Source organism: Aegilops tauschii, chromosome 3 (genome assembly GCF_002575655.3).
Source record: "Aegilops tauschii subsp. strangulata cultivar AL8/78 chromosome 3, Aet v6.0, whole genome shotgun sequence".
Classification (NCBI taxonomy): domain Eukaryota; kingdom Viridiplantae; phylum Streptophyta; class Magnoliopsida; order Poales; family Poaceae; genus Aegilops; species Aegilops tauschii.
In genome coordinates this window covers 133,769,070-133,786,040 of record NC_053037.3, presented here as the reverse complement: position 1 = coordinate 133,786,040, position 16,971 = coordinate 133,769,070, and positions in this window count along the sequence as shown.

Below are 16,971 nucleotides of genomic sequence, written 5' to 3'. Positions count from 1 at the left end.
CACAAGGTTGAATGCTAGAAAAGAATGCATGAAGAGATACTTGTTACCTAGATATCATTGGAAGGATGTAGTAGATACGAATTAAAGGTAGGTAGTAGTTCATTGATCATCCTAGCTTGACTCCAATTAGCACATGATGACACCACCTTCCTTGTGAGTGAGCCGAGCATCCAATGCATCTCCAATTGTTCCTAGAACAACAACACAATCAAAATGGTACCCAAACTCATTGGGACCAAAGAGTTAGAGAACCAACATACATAGGACAACCTCCACATAAATATGTGCATATAGATATGAAAATGAATTTCATGCACATCTCATCCAATTTGAGACTTGGTGGAGTTTCCCTTATATATTGGGTCCAAGAAACAAAGCATGCTAAAAATACTACATCAAATTAATATGCATGCTCAAGACTTTCAAGAACCGATACCAAATGACAAAGAAAAACCAAGTGAAGAAAAGACACCAAATGAATAAATCATCACTTGGAGGATATCCATAAAAGATACATCGAGGAATGAGATATCGGTTGATACACACTAAAAAAAGATATCAAACTCCCAAAAGAGAGGATGGTTCCAAACAAACCAAGCTTTCTACAAAGTTTCATGATGGCACAAAGTACCAAAAAGAAAACGGCTTGCCTTCCACCAACACACACTTGATAAGGATCGCAAGATGAGTGTCTTATAGAAAATAGGATAGCTCCCCCAAGACTAGTGCATTATAGAGAATTTGCATTTGAATACAAAATGCACAAGGTGGGATCACCACTTTCACTATATCTAGAAAACACTAGACAAGATCAAGAAAATAACAAGATCCACAAGTGGTATGGAAGACAAAGGGAGTTGATACAATACTAGGCAAGAGATAAGGCAAATAAAAGCAAAGGCCAATGTAGAGATGAACAATAATGTCTACCACACATAAGTGAGTACCAATTGTCAAAAGAAAAGAAGTATTTGGAAATGATTCCCGTTGGTAGATAGCAAGGATATCCAACATCATCTTCACACCGAACACAAGCAAAGTGCAACTTGTAGAGCTAACATGCCACCTAAGAACAAGATAATTTACAATATCAATTCTAGGTGACAATATCTCAAATGTACACATTTTCTAGGCTTGTAATATGCACATAGCATATTACTCCCCCATTATGTGATACCAATAACAACTTAACAAGAGGCAATAAGAGAATCCAACAAGAGATAATTAATGGACTATTTAGAATTTGAATTTCTCATGAGAAGACATACCACATAGCGACTAGATAATCTTGAAATATCAATACTAGATGGTATTACTCATGTACACACATTTATAGGATTGTGAGGTGCACAAAGCACATCACTCCCCCATAATGGGATATTCCATTAATCTCTCACAAGAGCCAACTAAGATACAAACAAGATGCACAAAGGCTCAACGTACGACACACATGTACATGAAGTGCAAACCAACATACATAAACTTGATTACTCAAGATAAGCAATTTGGAGACACAACACATACAAACACATGCAAGGAACAAAACCAAAACATGCAAAGGGGCAAGTAACTTCCAATGTAAACAATTTAAGTACAAGTTACGGCAAGGAGGCACATTGGATATAAGATAGAAACTTGATAACCCAATTGACTTAGCTTGAGACAATAAGAATAATGAAGTCTCCTTAATTCTTCATAATGTAGCCAAGTCTCCAATGACCTCCAACAACACCTATTGATCAAGTATGAGCTAGTTGGTACCCAACCAAGTTGGGTCCTAAGAGGTTAGTCACAATAGGCTTGGCTACCCAAATGGTTCTTTTCTTGACACCACTTTGAGTACCAACAAATTTGCAAACACATTGCCAACCTTATCCTTCCCAAGAGAATAGATATCATCAATTAGAATAGGGTTGGATAAGGTACCATTAGTGCATGAAGAAGCGACGTGACCTTTTTCACGACATAGGTAGCAACGTCTACTCTTCACTTTCTTCTCACTTGATTTCTCAAGTTGAGAAGCATTAGCTTGAGTCTTCTTGGGAAGAGGCCTTTCTTCAACTTGAGGTTGAGAATGAGAGTGAACTTGTGGCCGCTTCCCTTGTTGCTTGTCACTAATGGCCTTCTTCTTCAAAGGGCAAGATCTAACATGATGCCCTTCAATTTTGCACTTGAAGCAAATGATCTTGGCCGAATTCTTGACTTGTTTTTGGCCCTTCTTCTTGTTGCTCTTGGACTTCTTCTTCTTATTGGAGTTGAATCCAAGCCCACCTTTGTCATTGGGGGATTTTTGCACGCTCAAGATGTTGTTGAGTGTAAATTTCCCTTCATGACACTTTTCCAAGTCTTTCTTCAAAGAAGTGACTTGGGCCTTGAGCTCTTTGATTTCCTCTACATGGTTAGTCTCAACACAAGTACTAGAGGAAGTATAAGCTTCATCGTTAGAGCAACAAGGCAAGGAAAGCAATTCATCACAAGATGTACCAACATTGTGAGTAGATGAATTACAAGGACTAGCACATGGCAATATAGCATTTTGACTAGAAGTAGTGCTAGTATCCATATGAGGCTCACTAGATGTTACCTTAGCAATCATGGCCTCGTGAGCTATCTTTAGCACATTATGGGATACTAGAAGATCATCATGAGAGCTTGAGAGCTTTCCATGGCTTTCTTACAATTTCTCATAATTTCTAGATAGCAACTCAAGTTGAGCCCGAAGCTCAACATTCTCCTTCAAAATGGATGCTTCACAAGTAATAGAGTTAGTAGCACAAGCATCATCAATAATAGCAAGAGGAGAATTCAACTTTACAAGCTCTTTTGAATATGAAGCTTTAAGTTGTGCATGAGACTCGGTGAGTTTGATGAGCTCACCCTTGATGACCCTTGAGCCATTTTCGAGGTGCTCAAAATCCTCAAGGAGTCTAGCATGAGAAACTTCAAGCATAGCATTTTTAGTTTCGAAAAAATTGGCCACCTCAAGATCTCTATCATGAGATTCCTTCACTCTAGATAATTCTAGAGCAAAAGTCTCCTCAAGACTTTCCTTGGTGGTTTGTTCAAGTTCAAGAGCTTGAGAGAGGTCCGCAATTTCATTAGCATAATCACGCTCATGACCTTCCATTTTATCAATGGTGACCTCATGCTCCTCAAGACGAGATTCCAACTCATCAATATATTTCTTGCCCTCAATAGCAATAGACATGATTTCCATGAAGTTGGAGCGAGCAATTTTATTCTTAAGAAGAGCTTTAAAAATCATTCCCCCCTTAATTTTTAAGGAGGCAACATCATCATTCTCTTCATCATAATCGACATCATCATCACAAGATATATTGGGATTCAAGGTGGGAGATACCTTTGAAGCCTTGGCCATAAGGCAAAAAGCAATAGATGATGATGTAGGATCCCTTGAAGCACCATTCAAGACCACATCTTGTTCATGGAGTGTTGGGTTTCCTCTACATTGTTAGCACAACAATTCGAGGAAATATATGCATTTTTTTCATGGCAACAAGCCACAGTAAGCATATCATCATGAGATTTAGTCAAGCAATTTCTACATGATATGCAAGGAGTATCAACAAAAGCATGTGAAACATTTGGAGTGCTCGAAGTGCTAAAGTCCAAAGATGAAGCATTGCAATAAGAAAGTGATGAAGGATTATCAACCATAAGCCCACTATCATCATTGCAATGAAGACCACTACTCACCATGTCATTACCTTGTGGCAAACCACATGTAGGTGAAGTAGAAGAAGTTGAAAACACAACACGGCCGGAGGTGGAGGGAGAACAACCATCCCCACAAATCTTGGACATACCATATTTATCTTGAAGCTTTGTCCACAACTCATGAGCATCACGGAACGGCATGAGTTGAAATATAACTACATTGCTCAAAGCATCGAAAAGCACATTAGAAGCTTGAGCATTGCGATAAGAGTTTTTCTCATCCTCTAAAGATAATCTTTGGGGATCATTTGGAGGAGAAAAACCCATATCTACAATTCTCTCTAAATTTGGGTCCATGACCCTAAAGAGATTAAGCATGTGAATTACCGAAACATCAAAATTTGTGCCATTGAAACTAAGAGTGTCAGAGAATCCTAAGCCCCTAGTCGACATCCTTACTCTCTAGGCGATTAAGCCCTATAAAGAGAGACGAGGCTCTGATACCAATTGAAAGATCGTGGATGCTGCCTAGAGGGGGGTGAATAGGCGCTTTAAAATAATTATGGTTGAGGCTTGAACAAATGCGGAATAAACCTAGCAGTTAATTTGTCAAGCACAAAACCTACAACAACTAGGCTCACCTATGTGCACCAACAACTTATGCTAAGCAAGAAAAACTACTTAGGTGATAGCAAGATATATGACAAGAAACAATATGGCTATCACAAAGTAAAGTGCATAAGTAAAGGGCTCGGGTAAGAGATAACCGAGGCACGCAGAGACGACGATGTATCCCGAAGTTCACACCCTTGCGGATGCTAATCTCCGTTTGGAGCGGTGTGGAGGCACAATGCTCCCCAAGAAGCCACTAGGGCCACCGTAATCACCTCACGCCCTCGCACAATGCAAGATGCCGTGATTCCACTAAGGGACCCTTGAGGGCGGTCACCGAACCCGTACAAATGGCAACCCTTGGGGGCGGTCATCGAACCCGTACACTTTGGCAACCCTTGGGGGCGGTCACCGGAACCCGTCAAATTGCTCGGGGCGATCTCCACAACCTAATTGGAGACCCCGACGCTTGCCCGGAGCTTTACACCACAATGATTGAGCTCCGAACACCACCAACCGTCTAGGGCGCCCAAGCACCCAAGAGGAACAAGCTCAAGGGTACCAAGCACCCAAGAGTAATAAGCTTCTCAACTTGTAATTTCCACATATCACCGTGGAGAACTCAAACCGATGCACCAAATGCAATGGCAAGGGCACACGGAGTGCCCAAGTCCTTATCTCTCAAATCACACCGAAGCAACTAATTCTAGGGAGGAAAATGAGAGGAAGAACAAGAAGTAGAACACCAAGAACTCAAAGATCTAGATCCAAGGGGTTCCCCTCACATAGAGGAGAAAGTGATTGGTGGAAATGTGGATCTAGATCTCCTCTCTCTTTTCCCTCAAAAACTAGCAAGAATCCATGGAGGGATTGAGAGTTAGCAAGCTCGAAGAAGGTCAACAATGGGGGAAGAACACGAGCTCAAAGGATAAGGTTCATTGGGGAAGAAGACCCCCTTTTATAGGTGGGGAAAAATCCAACTGTTATGGTCACAGCCCGCACTGAGCGGTACTACCGCTCCAAGGAGTGGTACTACTGCTAGGGCGGTAGTAGCCCTTCGAAACACAACAACGAGGAGGCAAAAAAGCCAGAAGAACCGTCGGAGCGGTAGTACCGCTTGACCTCACGGTACTACCGCTAGGGGTAGCGGTACTACTGCTAAGGGTAGCGGTACTACTGCTTGCGAGCGGTACTAAAAAATTACATCCGTGCCTACCACCGCTGGACTTGTGACGAGTTTTTGGTCCCGAGCGGAAGTAGCCACGGAAGTAGCCGCGGTAGTACTGCTCCAAGCGGTAGTACCGCTCCCAAGAGCGGTAGTAAAAAATTACATCCGCTCCTGTCCGCGGTAGTACCGCTGCAGCCTTTTCAGAACACCAAAACTGACACAACTTCTGCAAATGGACTCCGAATTCGACGAAACGAAGTTTGTTGGAAAGCTAGCGACAAGGGCTAACACAATATTGATAGAAATACCAATAAGAAGCAAATGAGAAAAGGCCCAAAAGAAAATGGTGAGAACCCTTCCTTGGATAAGACCGGTAAAACCTCCAACATCGAAAACATCATAGAAGACGCATGCAAATTCCGTTTTCGATGAACTCAAGCTTGTCATCAAGATGACCATAAGCTCTAAGACTCACGAAGAGAACCAAACAAGAACCAAGAAACATGATGCAAGGATGCAATGGTTTGAGCTCTCGACGAACGATACGATCAAGCTACTCACTTGAGAGCCCCCCTTGATAGTACGGCTATCGATCCTATAACCCGGTCTCCCAACTACCACCATCAGACCGGTAAAATAGAAAACCTATCAAGGGCAAACCTTTGCCTTGCACATGGTCCACTTGAGCTAGATGATGACGATCTTGACTCCCTCAAGTTGGACCACCTTTCTTGATTGTGTTGGCTCGATGAAGACTAGATGATTACTCCCCCATAGTCCACTATGGGTGAGCCACTCTTCAGCACATCTTCACAAGTCCATTGTCACCACAATGGACGGTAAGCTTCAAGCACTTGATCTCTTCGTGATGCTCCACTTGAACTTGCACACGGCAATCTTGATGACGATCACCACTTGATATCATCCTCTCCATGGGTTGAGTGATATCTTCCTCTTGACGCAAGCCCATGAACACGTACCTAACCCCACATAGAACTCTCACATAGACCATGGGTTAGTACACAAAGCACAATGGACAATGCTTACCATACCATGGGATCACTTGATCCCTCTCGGTACATCTTCTACGCTTTGTGAGTTGATCAACTTGATTCACTCTTGACTTAGTCTTGATCAACCTACAGTCTTTCCAACTCTCTTCATTTGGATGATGTCTTGAAGGTAAACATGAATGATCACACAATCTTCTTCTTCGACATGCTTGCAATAAGCTCAACTCTCACATGACCAATCTTTGGATAATTCCTTAATAGCACCTTGGTCAACAAAAACTCTCCTTGAAACCAACACATGTACTCCAAGAAAAGCCTATGGAAAAAACCTTCAAATAACTCAAGGCAACCATTAGTCCATAGAGATTGTCGTCAATTCCCAAAACCAAACATGGGGGCACCACATGTTCTTTCAGGTTGTCAATCCCTTCACAGCCACTTACAAAAGTGAGATCTGATAAAGATAATAAGATAAATATTTTTTGTATTTTTGTTGTATAGATTGGAAAGTAAAGATTGTAAAATAAACGGTTGCATAAATAGCAAATTGATAGGAAAATAATATGATGGAAGATAGACCCGGGGGCCATAGGTTTCACTAGTGGCTTCTCTCAAGATAGCAAATTCTACGGTGGGTGAACAAATTACTGTCGAGCAATTGATAGAAAAGCGCATAATTATGAGAATATCTAGGCATGATCATGTATATAGGCATCACGTCCATGACAAGTAGACCGAAACGATTCTGCATCTACTACTATTACTCCACACATCGACCGCTATCCAGCATGCATCTAGTGTATTAAGTTCATAACAACAGAGTATGGCATTAGGCAATATCACATGATGTAGAGGGATAAACTCAAGAAATATGATATAAACCCCATCTTTTTATCCTCGATGGCAACAATACAATACGTGCCTTGCTGCCCCTGCTGTCACTGGGAAAGGACACCGCAAGATTGAACCCAAAGCTAAGCACTTCTCCCATTGCAAGAAAGATCAATCTTGTAGGCCAAACCAAACTGATAATTCGAAGAGACTTGCAAATATATTTAAATCATGCATATAAGAATTCGGAGAAGAATCAAATATTGTTCATAGATAATCTTGATCATAAACCCACAATTCATCGGATCTCAACAAACACACCGCAAAAAGAATTACATCGAATAGATCTCCAAGAAGATCGAGGAGAACTTTGTATCGAGATCCAAAGAGAGAGAAGAAGTCATCTAGCTAATAACTATGGACCCGAAGGTCTGTGGTAAACTACTCACACATCATCGGAGAGGCTATGGTGTTGATGTAGAAGCCCTCCGTGATCGATTTCCCCTCCGGCGGAGCGCCGGAAAAGGCCCCAAGATTGGATCTCACGGGTACAGAAGGTTGCGGCGGTGGAAATTGGGTTTCGTGGTGCTCTCGGATGTTTTCAGGGTATATGAGTATATATAGGCGAAAGAGGTAGGTCGGTGGAGCTACGAGGGGCCCATGAGGGTGGGGGCGCGCCTACCCCCCTGGGCGCGCCCTCCTACCTCGTGGCCGCCTCCTTTCTTCCTTTACGTCCACTCCAAGTCTCCTGGATTGCGTTTGTTCCAAAAACAATCCTCACGAAGGTTTCATTCCATTTGGATTCCTTTTGATCCTTTTCTGCGAAACACTGAAATAGGCAAAAAAACAGCAACTTGCACTAGGCCTTCGGTTAATAGGTTAGTCCCGAACATAATATAAAAGTGCATAATAAAGCCCATTAAACATCCAAAACAGATAATATAATAGCATGGAACAATAAAAAATTATAGATACGTTGGAGACGGATCAGTGCCTAGCCAGGTGCCCCTCTCCAGCAGGTCTTGGCTCCAAAAATTCTTATTTATTATATAAAAATTCCTCGCGAAGTTTCGTTCCATTCCGAGAACTTTTATTTCTGCACAAAATCAACACCATGGTAGTTCTGCTGAAAACAGCATCAGTCCGGGGTTAGTTTCATTCAAATCATGCAAATTAGAGTCCAAAACAAGAGGAAAAGCGTTAGGAAAAGTAGATACGTTGGAGATGTATCACTCAGCCATAGGTTCTATAAAGTACGCCATGCTGTATACCAGACCTATTGTGTACCTTGTCATGAGTTTGGCAAAGGGGTACAATAGTGATCCAGGAGTAGATCACTGGACAGCGGTCTAAGTTATCCTTAGAGGACTAAAGAAATATTTCTCGGTTATGGAGGTGATAAAGAGTTCATCGTAAAGAGTTACATCGATGCAAGCTTTAACACCGATCTGGATGACTCTGAATCTCAATCTGGATACATATTGAAAGTGGGAGCAATTAGCTAGAGTAGCTCCATGCATGGCATTGTAGACAGAGAAATTTGCAAAATACATATGGATCTGAATGTGGCAGACCCGTTGACTAAACTTCTCTCACAAGCAAAACATGATCACACCTTAGTACTCTTTGGGTGTTAATCACATCGCGATGTGAACTAGATTATTGACTCTAGTAAACCCTTTGGGTGTTGGTCACATGGCGATGTGAACTATGGGTGTTAATCACATGGTGATGTGAACTATTGGTGCTAAATCACATGGCGGTGTGAACTAGATTATTGACTCTAGTGCAAGTGGGAGACTGAAGGAAATACGCCCTAGAGGCAATAATAAAGTTGTTATTTATATTTCCTTATATCTTGATAAATGTTTCTTATTCATGCTAGAATTGTATAAACCGGAAACTTAGTACATGTGTGAATACATAGACAAAACAGAGTGTCCCTAGTATGACTCTACTTGACTAGCACGTTAATCAAAGATGGTGAAGTTTCCTGACCATAGACATGTGTTGTCATTTGATGAACGGGATCACATCATTAGAGAATGATGTGATGGACAAGACCCATCCGTTAGCTTAGCATAATGATCATTAAGTTTTATTGCTATTGCTTTCTTCATGACTTATACATATTCCTCTGACTATGATATTATGCAACTCCCGAATACAGGAGGAACACCTTGTGTGCTATCAAACGTCACAATGTAACTGGGTGATTATAAAGATGCTCTACAGGTGTCTCTGAAGGTTTTTGTTGGGTTGGCATAGATCAAGATTAGGATTTGTCACTCCGAGTATCGAAGAGGTATCTCTAGGCCCTCTCGGTAATGCACATCACTATAAGCCTTGCAAGCAATGTGATTAATGAGTTAGTTGCGGGATGATGCATTACGGAACGAGTAAAGAGACTTGCCGGTAACGAGACTGAACTAGGTATGATGATACCGACGATCGAATCTCGGGCAAGTAACATACCGATGACAAAGGGAATAACGTATGTTGTTATTGCGGTTTGACCGATAAAGATCTTCGTAGAATATGTAGGAACCAATATGAGCATCCAGGTTCCGCTGTTGGTTATTGATCGAAGATGTGTCTCGGTCATGGCTACATAGTTCTCGAACCCGTAGGGTCCGCACGCTTAAACGTTCGATGACGATTTGCATTACGAGTTATGTGTTTTGGTGACCGAAGTTTGTTCGGAGTCCCAGATGAGACCACGGACATGACGAGGTGTCTCGAAATGGTCGAGAGGTAAAGATTGATATATTGGACGATGATATTCGGACACCGGAATGGTTTCGGAATGGTTCGGGTATATTTTGGAGTACCGAGGGGTTACCGGAAACCCCCGGGGAATTGTTGGGCCTACATGGGCCATAGGGGAGAGGGGAGGCAGCCCACAAGGGGTGGCCGCGCCCCCCTGGGGAGTCCAAATTGGACTAGGGGAGGGGGCGCACCCCCCTTTCCTTCTCCTCTTCCCTCTCCTTCCCCCCTTTCCCCCTCCGTAAGAAGGAAAAGAAAGGGGGCCGAATCCTACTAGGAGTGGAGTCCTAGTAGGAGTCCCCCCTTGGCGCGCCCCCTCCAGGCCGGCCGCCTCCTCCCCTCCTCCTTTATATACGGGGGCAGGGGGCACCCCATAGCACAAAATTTGTTCTCTTAGCCGTGTGCGGTGCCCCCCTCCACAGTTTACTCCTCCGGTCACAGCGTCATAGTGCTTAGCCGAAGCCCTGCGTCGATCACATCACCATCACCGTCACCATGCCTTCGTGCTGACGGAACTCTCCCTCGACCCTCTGCTGGATCAAGAGTTCGAGGGACGTCATCAAGCTGAACGTGTGCTGAAATCAGAGGTCACATACGTTCGGTACTAGATCGGTTGGATCGTGAAGACATTCGACTACATCAACCACGTTAACCTAACGCTTCCGCTTTCGGTCTACGAGGGTACGTGGACACACTCTCCCCCTCTCGTTGCTATGCATCTCCTAGATAGATCTTGCGTGAGCGTAGGATATTTTTGGAAATTGCATGCTACGTTCCCCAACAATTGTCTCCTGTAATGCACATGTTTCTGAGTCCCCGCATACCTAGTAAACACAAGTCAATGGAGAAAAGATTATATGAACATATGCTTTTAGACTACTACAAGAGATTTTTTTTATGAAATTGCAAGAGATGTAATGTACCAATGTTTTGGGACTGTTTTTCTTATGAGGGGGAACACCCTCGGCCTAAGCATCGATTGATGGATCAACCTTTCATTGATTAGTCCAAAGTTCATCATTCCAGTTTAATAAGGTTCAAAAATAAAATGCTCACCAATGGATTTCCCAAAGGTAATAAAAAAGACGTAGGAACTAAGCGTCATGCATCGCAAATCCTACCAATTAGCCGCCAAAGAAATCACTTGAACAAACATGAGAGATTGTCTCCTATCGGTTGTACCCACAGTTCTTGGGCACCCGCTCCTCCTTGCAAAAGCGACCACATATAGATAAATTGATGATTTGATATAACTGCAAAAAAATTATAGATTTCATTACTTTAATAACATTACGAGTGTTCCGAATGACCCAATGTAAAGTGTTTATTCCCACGCGGATTTAAGACTCAAACTTGGTATGCACTCCAACGAATTAGTTTCTGAACATGTTCATACTACTCATGGATGGAGGCCGACTAAAAGATATCTGAATGTATCGACATATATAATAGCTTGGGAAGTGGGTAATGAAAGAATAGATGTTGAATTGACTTCTTGTTACCAGAAAGGCAACACTTAGTGCATCCTTGCCATTTTCATTTTTTTCAGATTATCTTTAGTGCAGATGACCTTGTGATCTAAATAGCACATGAAATTTTAGTTTTCAACATGACTTTTATTTGGAATGTCTAGGTTAGATTTTTTTAACCTAAAAATCACAAACATTTTTGCTAAATAATGAACCTTTAGTATGGACATTGGAACATACTCAACCCCTCTTGCATGGAAATAGACTTACATGTGATCGAGGCAATAACTTAATCGATAGCAGCCCTAACTGTTTGAAAATTTCATATGGTCTAACCAATCTCTCATCTCCAAGTTTTGAAACATGGCGAACATAAACTGCAACATATTGGTCTACAAGCATGTTTCCTCGAACCACATATGTTTTATCTTTACTCACTAGAGTTTCTTTGACCACGACTTCACTTTTGTTTCTCCAGTTCATCGAAAACAACAAGACTTCAGCTTTCTCATATCACTTCAACAAATAAAACATTTATTATTCACAAACCTTGTAAGAGATATAATGTACTCCCCCCGTTCCATTATTCTTGCATGACAACAATTAGGGCATGGAGGTTGTACTCATGTTTTGTTTTTTTAAGAGGCGGAATACCTCCAGCCTCTACACCGAGTGATGCACATGGCATTTCATTAATTATTCAAATGTACATCATTCAAGTTCAAAAAAATTCAACAAATAAAATGCCATTAATGGTTGTTCGGAGGAAATAAAAAGGACACACAACTTAAAAGCCAAGCATAATTACACTGCCACACCAGTGACACATGAAATAAAAAAAGGACATGTGAACAAATAAAATGCCATCAATGGTTGTATCTTCACTAAGCAGGTTTACTTTTTTCTTCTTTAGTTAGCGTGTCACACCAGCATTTTGCATATAGAGTGGTAAAAGCCAAGCATTGTGTGTGCCCTCATGCATTATAAATCCTACCAGTAAGCTGCTAAACAAATAAATTGAACAAATTGAGAGAGACTGTCTCCCATAGGTTGCACCCACAGACCGTGGGTGCCCGGTCCTCTTTCCAAAATAATGACCACATGGAGATCCAATTGATAGATTTCAAAATAATTTGCAAACTTTTTGAAGTTTCCGTTCTGTTAAAAAATAATCATTATGAGTGCTCAATGGACGAAATTAAAGTGCAAATTTCCACACGGATCTAAGACTTCAACTTGGGATGTTCGTACTACTCATGGTTGAAGGCTGATTAAAACTTATATGAACAGATCGCATAATAGGTTGGCAACTGGGCAGTGAATGAATAGATGCTAAAGTGAATCTTCGTTAGCACAAAAGCAACACTCAGTGCATCCTTGCCAATTTTGTTTTTTCAAATTATCTTTGTCAAGATGACTTTACGATCTAAATATCATGTGAACATTTCAATTTTCAATGGGACTTTCATTTGGAGTGGTTGGCTTAGATTTATTTTTTGACCTAGGAATTACCAAGATTATTGATAAATAAAAACCTTTAGTATGGATATTGGAGCATCATCAGCACCTCTTGTATGGAAATAGACATACATGTGTTTGAGGGCAGACAATAACATAATCGATAGTATCCCTAGTTGTTTGAAAATTTTCATATGGTCTAAGCAATCTCTCATCTCCAAGATTTAAAACATGGTGAACAGAAACTCTAACATTTTGGTCTACAAGTGTGTTTCCTTGAACCACATATGTCTTTAACTTGACTCACTAAAGTTTCTTTGAACATGGCTTTACTTTTGTTTCTCAAGTTCATAAAAAAACAAGACTTCAGCTTTATCCTATTTACTTCAACAAATAAACCTTTTATTATTCACGAACCTTGGAAGGTTTCACTTGATGCAAAAAAGGTGTGATTTCAATTTTAATTACTCCCTTCTATAGAGGGTGCATCAATTCTTTTTATAGAATAAGCACGAGCACGCATCATGCATTAAAGGAGGAGAGGGGGGAGAGCCCCATTCACATTGTTCTTACAGGAGATTACATCACTATTGCAGAGAAGCCTAGCTATGGTGTGGCAAAAATGGCCTTGCTGGCGTGGACCCCAAAGCCACCAATATGGCTCCATTTCTAAAAATTAGTGGTGGCGTTGAAGCCCACGTCAGAACTATTCTACGTGCCGCTGACGTGCCACGTGGCCAACACTAGTGGTAGGTTCATCTTAACACTGTCGTTCCTTGTTGGCCAACGCCAGCAAATTAATTTTGTTGGAAATAAAAAATATTTTACTTCAACAACTAAATAATTGTACTTCACAAAAGGTACTATCTAGTTACTCAATTTATACTCATTAACACAAGATACTTATCAACTTAACAAGTTAATTAAACTTCACAAAAGTTACTCATCAACTCAAGTTACTCATTATCAACTCAAGATGGACTAGCTAGTTAAAGAACTACTCTTCTTCAAGGATTACACTTAGCCGGCGAATCTTCTTTCTATTGCCCTCTCCGTCTTTATTGAAATTAGCTTTGTCCACCGTGAGCTCATTCCTCTCTGCCTTGAGGAGTTTTCTCTCCTTCGTCAGCTCATCCCTCTCCTCGATCAGCTTATCCCTCTCGTCCCTCATCTTATTAGTCTTCTTAACGAGCTGAACACTCTCGTTGTGCAGCTCTTTCATCTCCGACTTTAACCAGGCACATGTTGCAGGCTGTTGATGGTATAGTGATGAGTCTCTAAGATATCTTCGTTGCGCATGTCCACATCGTACACCTCCTCGTTGTTGCCTCCAGAATTGGCCATGACCTGACAAATAAATAATTTGTTAGACAAAGTAGTTCAACATATGCAGTCCTAATTATCTAACATATGGCAGTTTCTGCACATACAAAGCCATACAATTAAACCAGCATCCATTGAAAGAATGAACTAGCATGCCACACTTTTCCACTCACATACCCACTTGTCATACACTAACCTTCTAGCCAACTTTTGTCATAAATGTGGCGACTAATTTGGCCACCACAAAAAATTTGGCATGCCACACTTGTGGCACACAGCCACAAGTGTGGATGGTAACCAAACATGCCATGTGTATCAAAATGCCTAAAGCATGATTTCACACTGATTTGGCACTGCTTCAACATGTGTATCAAAATGCCTAGAGAAAACACAAATTATATATCCAACACATATGGCAGTTTCAACACATGCAAATTATCCATCTAATCAAATTATCTTGCACTGCCAAACTCCTAATTTGGCCTACTCACTTCACATTGTAGTTTCTATTCATTTGGCCTACTCACTTCACATTGTAGTTTCAAACAAACTCCTAATTTTCCCTACCTAGTCAAATTATCTTGCACTGCCAAACTGAAACCCAAGTCACCGACAATTTGTATTCAATGTCGTGGAGGGGATGAACTCACAGACGATTTGTGGTCAATGCCGTGGAGGGGATGAACCTGGCAGTCTGTCGTCGCCATCACCGAAACCCTAGCAATGCAAATCCAACGAAATCAAACCAAACGAAATCAAATGGTTCTAGAGTAGGGCACAGAGAGAGGGAGATTTACCTGTTACCTAACGACCGGAACCCACCGAAATCTAAGGGCAACGAGCGGCGAGAGAAAGGGGATCGAGAGAGCGAGGGTAGAGAGAGAGAGCGCACAAGGGTGAGGCGAGGGGGCCGTTGCCCTTGGTTTTTACCCCCACTGCCTCCTAAAAATTTATGGGCTTGGCCCAATAAGCAAAAACAAATTAATTTTTACTTTAGTAAAAGCAATACAATATTCTCAATTTAACAAAAACAATATTCTTAACTTAATAAAAGTAATACAAAATAATAATAGTACTTAAAATAAAAGTCAAAGAATATTCTTAAATAAGTAAAAGCAATTAAAATAAAATAAATACAATATTCTTAAAATCATAAAAATATTCTTAAATTAATAAAAGTAATACAAAATAATAATAGTACTTAAATAAAAGTCAAAGAATATTCTTAAATAAGTAAAAGCAATTAAAATAAAATAAATACAATATTCTTTTTTCTCGAATACGCTACTGTGAGTGTATCATTGCATTGATAGAAGGGGTTAGAACATACAAAGTGGCAATGTGGTCACGTACACTACAAGGCGTGCACACAATACAAAGAGAGCATGAGATGGGTTGCTCAGCCCAGACAACCTAGGCTACATTACAGGGATAATGTTGTTGAGTCCTTTGAATCCTGCAAGGGCCCAGGAGCGGGCGTCGTCCTTGATCGACATCCAGAGGGAGGCGGAGGAGGGCGTAATTTTGTCGAAGATGGCCGCATTGTGATGACGCCAGATGGACCAGGTCGTAAGGGCGGCAATAGTGGAGAGCCCATGTTGTTTCTCCATTGCAACAGAGTCGATGGTGGTACTGAGCCAGCTCAGGAAGTCGATGGTGCCATCCGGCACGGGGATCGCAGGGCAACACCAGGAGAGGATGCCGTGCCAGATGATGCAGGAGAAGACACACCCAACCAAGAGGTGGTGGAGGGTCTCGTCATGCTGGGAGCATAGAACGCAAGCAGGCTCATGAGGAAGACCGCGTCTTGCGAGCCGATCCGCCGTCCAACATCGGTTAGCAGAGGCAAGGTAGAGGAAGAACAAGACGGAGAGTGGGGCCACAGATTTCCAGATGAGACGCCAGTGCTCGGAGGACGTAGAGCCGGTGAATAAGGCGTTGTAGCAAGAGGAAGCGGAGTAGGCACCGCTCTCCGTCCAGCGCCAAGAGATGATATCGGGCTCCTAATAAAGGACGATGGTCTGCAAATGGCGCCATAGGTCAAAGTACTCGAGAGCAGCAGTCAGACTGAGATGGTCGTGGATATCGCCGATCCACATGCGATCCTGTAAACCCGAGGCGACAGTACGCGAGCGACGGCTCTGGCTCGGAACAAGGGTTGTGAGGCTTGGGGCGAGCTCAGAGATAGAGTGCCCCTGAAGCCACTTGTCAGTCCAGAAGCGGCAAGTGGTGCCGTTGCCGAGGGACCATGTCGTCGAAGCGTAGAAGAACCACAGGGCCTCGGGATCCGAAGGCAGCTGAAGATGTGACCATGGCCGAGAAGGGTCAGAAGCATGTAGCCAAAGCCAGCGCACCCAAAGAGAAATGCCGGTGCGGTGTAGATCACGAATTCCGAGCCCACCTAGCTCGATCGGACGGCAAATACGTGCCCAGCTAACAAGATAGGAGCCAGAGCGGGCGTCTTTTCGTCCATGCCATAGAAAATCGTGAATGATCCTGTTGGCTTTCTTGAGGATTGGGGGGGACAAAGACATGGCCAGCAAGATATGGACGGGCATGGCCGTGAGGACTTGTCGGACCAAGGCAAGTCATTCGCCGCGCGAGAGGAGGGCAGCTTTCCAGGTGGCCAGCTTGCGCAGCAGCTTGTCGATGA